This window comes from Mytilus edulis, chromosome 5, assembly GCF_963676685.1.
Source record: "Mytilus edulis chromosome 5, xbMytEdul2.2, whole genome shotgun sequence".
NCBI lineage: Eukaryota > Metazoa > Mollusca > Bivalvia > Mytilida > Mytilidae > Mytilus > Mytilus edulis.
In genome coordinates, this window is record NC_092348.1 from 53,190,570 (window position 1) to 53,203,078 (window position 12,509).

A 12,509-nucleotide genomic window follows, 5' to 3' on the forward strand; every position below is an offset into this window, starting at 1 on the left:
CTGACTGATGATTTTACTTCAGTTTTAATAGATGATATAAAGGATTCTAAATTGTCGTTCTTACTCCTTGGTGGATTCCATTCGCTTTTCTTTTTAAATCTTGGGATGCACTTGTCCTCTTTATCACTCTCATATTCCGAATCATTCATTCCGGCTTCTTGTAAGTTTTTTTTGTGTTGCCTATTAAAATGTTCTTTTAGGCGAAGACGTCTTGCAAATTGATCCACATCTGTCTCCAATTGTAGGTTGTTAATGTTTGCTGGTATAGGACAAAAGTTTAGACCTCTACTGAATATTTTTCTTCGGAGTTGGTTAATTCTGTTGACGACGGATTAACAACTAAATTATTCTTCGCAGGATGTGTCCGTTTTTTAAAACGTCTTTTTCTTGGTTGTTTTAAATCACTCTCTTTTAAAACATTATTTATATCAAAATTTGAAAATTGCTGTTTAAGACCATCTCTGGTGAATTTCTTTTGTTGCTTGTTTTTGTAATTTTGACTTTCTATTCTTTCAATATCGGATAATCTTTTCTTGATTAAATCCATGTCTCCGGTAGTAATGGACATTGGTGGTTTAGAAAGCATTTCATTTATTCCAGAGTTGATTTGTTTATATGAATAGATAGAAAAGGAGAGTAAAAGTTGGAGAAGCCGTAAAGAACAATTGCATAAAGTTTCGTCCCAACGTTTCATAAATCTGAAGAACTTTACACCCGGTGTTTGTGGTGTCAATTTAAAATTGGCTGTGTACATTATGTATATGCAACTCGTCTAAACATCAACCCAACAATGTTAGATCAGTAAATTTGCTTTTGCAAATTTTTTGTTCTTCCCTCGCCGGGATTCCAACCCGTGCTACTGAGATATCGTGACACCGAATCGCCTGCACTGTAGACGTCCCGCTAGACCACACGACCACCTGGGCTTCATAAAAATGAAGCTTTCGGTGGCCGGGTGTTACCTTGCCACGTCAGTTTTAATCTAGCGTCGTACTACAGTACATGATATATAAGACATGAAATGTTATTTTTTACAGATCAGCTACTTTTACTTATGGATCTTGACGGTACACGGACAGAAAGTCACAGGACAAAAAGTCACAGGACATAAAGTCACAAATTTGGTAGGACAAAAAGTCACAGGACAAAAAGTCACATATAATCTGTTGACAATTATTTGAATATATAAGAAAAATATCTTGAAATATTTACTTTTTAATACATATATTCATATTAAAGTGTAGGAAATGTGTCATTATACTTGAAAAATTAAGATTTATTTAATTTTAATCATGCAAAGGGCATATTTCTTGGCACAATGAAGCCATTTAAGTGCAAAGCCACGGTGACATTTTGTTTTTTTAACAATTATTTGATCATCTTTAATATTTTTATGATAAAGTTTGTTTACAATGTTGGTTTATATACAATAGTTATAAAAAAAATACAAAAATATTTTTGTGGAAATAAGTGTTTTTTATTCAAAGAAAATATTCAGAAAAAAATAATTGTGACTTTTTGTCCTGTGACTTTTTGTCCGTGACTTTTTGTCTGTGACTTTTTGTCCTGTGACTTTCTGTCCTACATTCATCTTGACATACTATGAATGACAAAACTATTTTATTCAATAATACTACTTTTTCTGTTAAGTCTGTTTTTTATGATATACATTTGACGTGAAACTGTACTTATGTATCCCGTCATACTTTGAACCACACAATTATTAAGGTCTTTCCTTTTTCTATAAGGAAAGACCTTACTGTATTTCTTCTGATTATTAGGTCTTTCAACCTTTCGGATGAAAGACCTATTGTTTTTGTTCTGATTATTATTATTAGGTCTTTCAACCTTTCTGTTGAAAGACCTATTGTATTCGTTCTGATTATTATTATTATTATTAGGTCTTTCAACCTTTCTGTTGAAAGACCTATTGAATTCGTTCTGATTATTATTATTATTAGGTCTTTCAACTTTTCAGTTGAAAGACCTATAGGGTTTGTTCTGATTATTATTTTTTTTTTTTTTTCTTCCGCCAACTTTTTTTTCCTTCGCTGTTTTTTTGTTTCACAAGATATCGCTTAGATATAAAATAAATGATATCGACCAGTTAATACGCTTCTGAAACTGACACCGCGTAACAAAAAACTGTACCTTGTAAGAGTTATCTCCCCGAACACTGTTTTTCTTGTGGCCACTACTCCTTCGCAACCGTATAAGAAACCGACAAATTTATTTTTCCAAATTGCTCGTTATATCCTTAGGATGTTCTGTTTCATTTCAACCGAAGCTATCCGGAGACTCCATATGAGAGTAATCCCCCCTTTTATATATGATATCAGTGATGTGCATTTCTAACTGGTAAACTATAAGTGATAGAGACCTAGGGTCTTTTGATTTAAGATCCTTGGTCCAAAAAAATGAAAATTAGGTCAAGGTCAAAGGTCAAGGTCAAATTCTAAATTTTGATTTTGGCTTATTTTCACCTTTTTTCATTAACCTTATAAGATATCGACATTTTTTTTTTAATTAATTGTTAGTTGCAACATGTCGTAACTTATAAATTTTGGTTGCAAGGGTGCGTAAACCAAAAAAGGGAGTTTTCGCCCCTCTTATTTTAAGAATTATGCGTAAAGTGATTTTACTCATGAACCATACATATTAAGGAACTAGTGTCTTTTTATTTGAGATGTTTAGTCTATGACCTTGAAATTGAGGTCAAGGTCATAGGTTAATTGGACGTTCTAGATTTTGACCTTTGCTTAAAATTCATAGTTATACATCATTAAGCCATAGGAACTGACATTTTCAACTGAATTTTAATATTTTCATATCTAAATAGATCCTTATTGGTTGAAAGACCTGCAATTGTTCTTTGAACAATTGGTTTTTAATTATTATTATTATTAGGTCTTTCAACCTTTCAGGTGAAAGACCTATTGTTTTTGTTCTGATTATTAGGTCTTTCACCTTTCGGATGAAAGACCTATTGTTTTTGTTCTGATTATTATTATTATTATTTTTTTTCTTCCGCCAACTTTTTTTTCCTTCGCTGTTTCTTTGTTTCGCAAGATGTCGCTTAGATAAATGAAATATAATATCGAACAGTTTATGCGCTTTTGAGACTAACCCTGCTTAACCGTACACTTTCCCATATAAGAGTTATCTCCCCGAACACTGTTTTTCTTGTTATCGCTTAATCTTCACAACCGTATAAGAAACTGAGAAATTTATTTTTCCAAATGGCGCGTTACATCCTCAGGATGTTCTGTTTTATTTTGACCGAAGCCGTATGGAGATTCCATATGAGAGTTATTTCCCCTTTTGTTTTTGAAATTTTGAAATGTATTTTAAACTGGAAAACCATAAGTGATAGAGACCTAGGGTATTTTGATTTTAGATCCTTGGTCCAAAAAAATTAAAATAAGGTCAAGGTCAAAGGTCAAGGTCGTATTTTAGATTTTTATTGGTCTTTGATTTCCCTATAACTTTGGAATGGTTATAGATACAGAAAATTTACATAGTGAAAAATGTTTGGTACCTCAAGGGGCAACTTTGTTACATTTCGACTGTATTGGTTTTACCATTGTGTAAGGGACATAATCCCCATTGATGGTTTATATAAAGCCATTATAAGACAAAACTCTTAAACCAAATGACCTTGACCCATAGGGTCTTTTGAAATGACATTGTGAAGCAATGACCTTGACAAAGGTTACAAGGTCAAAGGTCAAGGTCATGTACATAGTTGATTTGTGGCACTACTTGAAGAGTTTTATGTGTGTTTGTCAACCAACCAACCAACCAACCAACCAACCAATCAATCAAGATCATGATTAATCAACCAATAATGATCATGATCATGATCAATCAATCAATCAATCAATCAATCATGTTTCCCAATCAATCAATCAATCAATCAATCATGTTTCCGTCTCATGTGTTTATCATAAGGTTCAAGATCTTCTTTGTTTCTTTTTCGCTGTTTCAATTGACCCTATCCAACGTGTTTAACCAACCAACCAACCAACCAACCAACCAACCAACTAATCAATCAATTAATCAATCAATCAATCAATCAATCAATCAATCAATCAATCATGATCATGATCAATCAATCATGTTTCAGTCTCATGTGTTTAATATAGGGTCCAAGATCTTTGTTTCTTTTCCGCTGTTTCAATTGACCCTATCCAACGTGTTTAACCGTTTAACCAACCAACCAACCAACCAACCAACCAACCAACTAATCAATCAATTAATCAATCAATCAATCAATCAATCATGATCATGATCAATCAATCATGTTTCAGTCTCATGTGCTTAATATAGGGTCCAAGATCTTTGTTTCTTTTTCGCTGTTTCAATTGACCCTATCCAACGTGTTTAACCGTTTAACCAACCAACCAACCAACCAACTAATCAATCAATCAATCAATCAATCAATCAATCAATCAATCATGATCAATCAATCATGTTTCATGAAACATTGAAATTTAATATTGTTCTTGCGTCACTTCTGAAAAAAAATCCACATGTACTCTGAAACTACAAGTACAATCGACCTCAAAATTTGCAGTCAGCAGGGCATACATGTACTAAAAGTTTATAAAAAAACTTGGTGCAGATATCTCTCAAAGCTTTTCCTGGAGAAAAAAAATGGCAATGCCGTAAAAATCGCTTGCTAGGTCCGTAAATCTCAGTGAAATCCTACAATAAAAATGTCCGCTCCTGGATTGAAAAACTTATCTGTTACAAAACTTGTGCTGAAAAATGTACATTTTAAGAAAATAATCCTTAAACGTGTTTTAAAGTTACACCGGATCAATTAAATCCAAATCATGCACTGCTGGTGAACTGTGAACAAAATGTCAATTTCCTACAATGACAAAAGAAATTACATTGTGTACATTCCATCTCTATAGATGTTGTCTGTTTAACGTCCCCACCTAAAAAGAAATAAAAAGACTAAGTTTTTGTTAATATAAACCCGCGTCACGTGGTGTCTCCTCAATCTGGCGCGCGCGCTGTACCTAAAATAAAATAAAAACTTTCCAAACTAAACATGAAACTTCTCCGGTAACACAATAATATAGACCCCATACCGAAACAAATAAACAAACGAACAAACACCCCCCCCCCCCCATATAATCAATTTCAAAGGGGGAAAGACCGTTTACAATTGCTTTTTAAAAGCAATTGATTTATATTGTAAAAAGGCCTTTTTAACCATTCTGTTCCGTTTATATATAAAAAAAAAAAAAAATCTCCCGAGACCCCCATTTGCCCCCCCCCCCCTTTTTTTTACCCTCCACTAACAAATGAACGTAGCTTTTGTGCTATCTATCCTATCAACGTCAAACGAACGACAACTCCAGTTTTTTCCCTATTATTAGGTCTTTCACCTTTCGGATGAAAGACCTATTGTTTTTGTTCTGATTATTATTATTATTATTTTTTTTCTTCCGCCAACTTTTTTTTCCTTCGCTGTTTCTTTGTTTCGCAAGATGTCGCTTAGATAAATGAAATATAATATCGAACAGTTTATGCGCTTTTGAGACTAACCCTGCTTAACCGTACACTTTCCCATATAAGAGTTATCTCCCCGAACACTGTTTTTCTTGTTATCGCTTAATCTTCACAACCGTATAAGAAACTGAGAAATTTATTTTTCCAAATGGCGCGTTACATCCTCAGGATGTTCTGTTTTATTTTGACCGAAGCCGTATGGAGATTCCATATGAGAGTTATTTCCCCTTTTGTTTTTGAAATTTTGAAATGTATTTTAAACTGGAAAACCATAAGTGATAGAGACCTAGGGTATTTTGATTTTAGATCCTTGGTCCAAAAAAATTAAAATAAGGTCAAGGTCAAAGGTCAAGGTCGTATTTTAGATTTTTATTGGTCTTTGATTTCCCTATAACTTTGGAATGGTTATAGATACAGAAAATTTACATAGTGAAAAATGTTTGGTACCTCAAGGGGCAACTTTGTTACATTTCGACTGTATTGGTTTTACCATTGTGTAAGGGACATAATCCCCATTGATGGTTTATATAAAGCCATTATAAGACAAAACTCTTAAACCAAATGACCTTGACCCATAGGGTCTTTTGAAATGACATTGTGAAGCAATGACCTTGACAAAGGTTACAAGGTCAAAGGTCAAGGTCATGTACATAGTTGATTTGTGGCACTACTTGAAGAGTTTTATGTGTGTTTGTCAACCAACCAACCAACCAACCAACCAACCAATCAATCAAGATCATGATTAATCAACCAATAATGATCATGATCATGATCAATCAATCAATCAATCAATCAATCATGTTTCCCAATCAATCAATCAATCAATCAATCATGTTTCCGTCTCATGTGTTTATCATAAGGTTCAAGATCTTCTTTGTTTCTTTTTCGCTGTTTCAATTGACCCTATCCAACGTGTTTAACCAACCAACCAACCAACCAACCAACCAACCAACTAATCAATCAATTAATCAATCAATCAATCAATCAATCAATCAATCAATCAATCATGATCATGATCAATCAATCATGTTTCAGTCTCATGTGTTTAATATAGGGTCCAAGATCTTTGTTTCTTTTCCGCTGTTTCAATTGACCCTATCCAACGTGTTTAACCGTTTAACCAACCAACCAACCAACCAACCAACCAACCAACTAATCAATCAATTAATCAATCAATCAATCAATCAATCATGATCATGATCAATCAATCATGTTTCAGTCTCATGTGCTTAATATAGGGTCCAAGATCTTTGTTTCTTTTTCGCTGTTTCAATTGACCCTATCCAACGTGTTTAACCGTTTAACCAACCAACCAACCAACCAACTAATCAATCAATCAATCAATCAATCAATCAATCAATCAATCATGATCAATCAATCATGTTTCATGAAACATTGAAATTTAATATTGTTCTTGCGTCACTTCTGAAAAAAAATCCACATGTACTCTGAAACTACAAGTACAATCGACCTCAAAATTTGCAGTCAGCAGGGCATACATGTACTAAAAGTTTATAAAAAAACTTGGTGCAGATATCTCTCAAAGCTTTTCCTGGAGAAAAAAAATGGCAATGCCGTAAAAATCGCTTGCTAGGTCCGTAAATCTCAGTGAAATCCTACAATAAAAATGTCCGCTCCTGGATTGAAAAACTTATCTGTTACAAAACTTGTGCTGAAAAATGTACATTTTAAGAAAATAATCCTTAAACGTGTTTTAAAGTTACACCGGATCAATTAAATCCAAATCATGCACTGCTGGTGAACTGTGAACAAAATGTCAATTTCCTACAATGACAAAAGAAATTACATTGTGTACATTCCATCTCTATAGATGTTGTCTGTTTAACGTCCCCACCTAAAAAGAAATAAAAAGACTAAGTTTTTGTTAATATAAACCCGCGTCACGTGGTGTCTCCTCAATCTGGCGCGCGCGCTGTACCTAAAATAAAATAAAAACTTTCCAAACTAAACATGAAACTTCTCCGGTAACACAATAATATAGACCCCATACCGAAACAAATAAACAAACGAACAAACACCCCCCCCCCCCCCCATATAATCAATTTCAAAGGGGGAAAGACCGTTTACAATTGCTTTTTAAAAGCAATTGATTTATATTGTAAAAAGGCCTTTTTAACCATTCTGTTCCGTTTATATATAAAAAAAAAAAAAAATCTCCCGAGACCCCCATTTGCCCCCCCCCCCCTTTTTTTTACCCTCCACTAACAAATGAACGTAGCTTTTGTGCTATCTATCCTATCAACGTCAAACGAACGACAACTCCAGTTTTTTCCCTATTATTAGGTCTTTCACCTTTCGGATGAAAGACCTATTGTTTTTGTTCTGATTATTATTATTATTATTTTTTTTCTTCCGCCAACTTTTTTTTCCTTCGCTGTTTCTTTGTTTCGCAAGATGTCGCTTAGATAAATGAAATATAATATCGAACAGTTTATGCGCTTTTGAGACTAACCCTGCTTAACCGTACACTTTCCCATATAAGAGTTATCTCCCCGAACACTGTTTTTCTTGTTATCGCTTAATCTTCACAACCGTATAAGAAACTGAGAAATTTATTTTTCCAAATGGCGCGTTACATCCTCAGGATGTTCTGTTTTATTTTGACCGAAGCCGTATGGAGATTCCATATGAGAGTTATTTCCCCTTTTGTTTTTGAAATTTTGAAATGTATTTTAAACTGGAAAACCATAAGTGATAGAGACCTAGGGTATTTTGATTTTAGATCCTTGGTCCAAAAAAATTAAAATAAGGTCAAGGTCAAAGGTCAAGGTCGTATTTTAGATTTTTATTGGTCTTTGATTTCCCTATAACTTTGGAATGGTTATAGATACAGAAAATTTACATAGTGAAAAATGTTTGGTACCTCAAGGGGCAACTTTGTTACATTTCGACTGTATTGGTTTTACCATTGTGTAAGGGACATAATCCCCATTGATGGTTTATATAAAGCCATTATAAGACAAAACTCTTAAACCAAATGACCTTGACCCATAGGGTCTTTTGAAATGACATTGTGAAGCAATGACCTTGACAAAGGTTACAAGGTCAAAGGTCAAGGTCATGTACATAGTTGATTTGTGGCACTACTTGAAGAGTTTTATGTGTGTTTGTCAACCAACCAACCAACCAACCAACCAACCAATCAATCAAGATCATGATTAATCAACCAATAATGATCATGATCATGATCAATCAATCAATCAATCAATCAATCATGTTTCCCAATCAATCAATCAATCAATCAATCATGTTTCCGTCTCATGTGTTTATCATAAGGTTCAAGATCTTCTTTGTTTCTTTTTCGCTGTTTCAATTGACCCTATCCAACGTGTTTAACCAACCAACCAACCAACCAACCAACCAACCAACTAATCAATCAATTAATCAATCAATCAATCAATCAATCAATCAATCAATCAATCATGATCATGATCAATCAATCATGTTTCAGTCTCATGTGTTTAATATAGGGTCCAAGATCTTTGTTTCTTTTCCGCTGTTTCAATTGACCCTATCCAACGTGTTTAACCGTTTAACCAACCAACCAACCAACCAACCAACCAACCAACTAATCAATCAATTAATCAATCAATCAATCAATCAATCATGATCATGATCAATCAATCATGTTTCAGTCTCATGTGCTTAATATAGGGTCCAAGATCTTTGTTTCTTTTTCGCTGTTTCAATTGACCCTATCCAACGTGTTTAACCGTTTAACCAACCAACCAACCAACCAACTAATCAATCAATCAATCAATCAATCAATCAATCAATCAATCATGATCAATCAATCATGTTTCATGAAACATTGAAATTTAATATTGTTCTTGCGTCACTTCTGAAAAAAAATCCACATGTACTCTGAAACTACAAGTACAATCGACCTCAAAATTTGCAGTCAGCAGGGCATACATGTACTAAAAGTTTATAAAAAAACTTGGTGCAGATATCTCTCAAAGCTTTTCCTGGAGAAAAAAAATGGCAATGCCGTAAAAATCGCTTGCTAGGTCCGTAAATCTCAGTGAAATCCTACAATAAAAATGTCCGCTCCTGGATTGAAAAACTTATCTGTTACAAAACTTGTGCTGAAAAATGTACATTTTAAGAAAATAATCCTTAAACGTGTTTTAAAGTTACACCGGATCAATTAAATCCAAATCATGCACTGCTGGTGAACTGTGAACAAAATGTCAATTTCCTACAATGACAAAAGAAATTACATTGTGTACATTCCATCTCTATAGATGTTGTCTGTTTAACGTCCCCACCTAAAAAGAAATAAAAAGACTAAGTTTTTGTTAATATAAACCCGCGTCACGTGGTGTCTCCTCAATCTGGCGCGCGCGCTGTACCTAAAATAAAATAAAAACTTTCCAAACTAAACATGAAACTTCTCCGGTAACACAATAATATAGACCCCATACCGAAACAAATAAACAAACGAACAAACACCCCCCCCCCCCCCCCATATAATCAATTTCAAAGGGGGAAAGACCGTTTACAATTGCTTTTTAAAAGCAATTGATTTATATTGTAAAAAGGCCTTTTTAACCATTCTGTTCCGTTTATATATAAAAAAAAAAAAAAATCTCCCGAGACCCCCATTTGCCCCCCCCCCCCTTTTTTTTACCCTCCACTAACAAATGAACGTAGCTTTTGTGCTATCTATCCTATCAACGTCAAACGAACGACAACTCCAGTTTTTTCCCTATTATTAGGTCTTTCACCTTTCGGATGAAAGACCTATTGTTTTTGTTCTGATTATTATTATTATTATTTTTTTTCTTCCGCCAACTTTTTTTTCCTTCGCTGTTTCTTTGTTTCGCAAGATGTCGCTTAGATAAATGAAATATAATATCGAACAGTTTATGCGCTTTTGAGACTAACCCTGCTTAACCGTACACTTTCCCATATAAGAGTTATCTCCCCGAACACTGTTTTTCTTGTTATCGCTTAATCTTCACAACCGTATAAGAAACTGAGAAATTTATTTTTCCAAATGGCGCGTTACATCCTCAGGATGTTCTGTTTTATTTTGACCGAAGCCGTATGGAGATTCCATATGAGAGTTATTTCCCCTTTTGTTTTTGAAATTTTGAAATGTATTTTAAACTGGAAAACCATAAGTGATAGAGACCTAGGGTATTTTGATTTTAGATCCTTGGTCCAAAAAAATTAAAATAAGGTCAAGGTCAAAGGTCAAGGTCGTATTTTAGATTTTTATTGGTCTTTGATTTCCCTATAACTTTGGAATGGTTATAGATACAGAAAATTTACATAGTGAAAAATGTTTGGTACCTCAAGGGGCAACTTTGTTACATTTCGACTGTATTGGTTTTACCATTGTGTAAGGGACATAATCCCCATTGATGGTTTATATAAAGCCATTATAAGACAAAACTCTTAAACCAAATGACCTTGACCCATAGGGTCTTTTGAAATGACATTGTGAAGCAATGACCTTGACAAAGGTTACAAGGTCAAAGGTCAAGGTCATGTACATAGTTGATTTGTGGCACTACTTGAAGAGTTTTATGTGTGTTTGTCAACCAACCAACCAACCAACCAACCAACCAATCAATCAAGATCATGATTAATCAACCAATAATGATCATGATCATGATCAATCAATCAATCAATCAATCAATCATGTTTCCCAATCAATCAATCAATCAATCAATCATGTTTCCGTCTCATGTGTTTATCATAAGGTTCAAGATCTTCTTTGTTTCTTTTTCGCTGTTTCAATTGACCCTATCCAACGTGTTTAACCAACCAACCAACCAACCAACCAACCAACCAACTAATCAATCAATTAATCAATCAATCAATCAATCAATCAATCAATCAATCAATCATGATCATGATCAATCAATCATGTTTCAGTCTCATGTGTTTAATATAGGGTCCAAGATCTTTGTTTCTTTTCCGCTGTTTCAATTGACCCTATCCAACGTGTTTAACCGTTTAACCAACCAACCAACCAACCAACCAACCAACCAACTAATCAATCAATTAATCAATCAATCAATCAATCAATCATGATCATGATCAATCAATCATGTTTCAGTCTCATGTGCTTAATATAGGGTCCAAGATCTTTGTTTCTTTTTCGCTGTTTCAATTGACCCTATCCAACGTGTTTAACCGTTTAACCAACCAACCAACCAACCAACTAATCAATCAATCAATCAATCAATCAATCAATCAATCAATCATGATCAATCAATCATGTTTCATGAAACATTGAAATTTAATATTGTTCTTGCGTCACTTCTGAAAAAAAATCCACATGTACTCTGAAACTACAAGTACAATCGACCTCAAAATTTGCAGTCAGCAGGGCATACATGTACTAAAAGTTTATAAAAAAACTTGGTGCAGATATCTCTCAAAGCTTTTCCTGGAGAAAAAAAATGGCAATGCCGTAAAAATCGCTTGCTAGGTCCGTAAATCTCAGTGAAATCCTACAATAAAAATGTCCGCTCCTGGATTGAAAAACTTATCTGTTACAAAACTTGTGCTGAAAAATGTACATTTTAAGAAAATAATCCTTAAACGTGTTTTAAAGTTACACCGGATCAATTAAATCCAAATCATGCACTGCTGGTGAACTGTGAACAAAATGTCAATTTCCTACAATGACAAAAGAAATTACATTGTGTACATTCCATCTCTATAGATGTTGTCTGTTTAACGTCCCCACCTAAAAAGAAATAAAAAGACTAAGTTTTTGTTAATATAAACCCGCGTCACGTGGTGTCTCCTCAATCTGGCGCGCGCGCTGTACCTAAAATAAAATAAAAACTTTCCAAACTAAACATGAAACTTCTCCGGTAACACAATAATATAGACCCCATACCGAAACAAATAAACAAACGAACAAACACCCCCCCCCCCCCCATATAATCAATTTCAAAGGGGGAAAGACCGTTTACAATTGCTTTTTAAAAGCAATT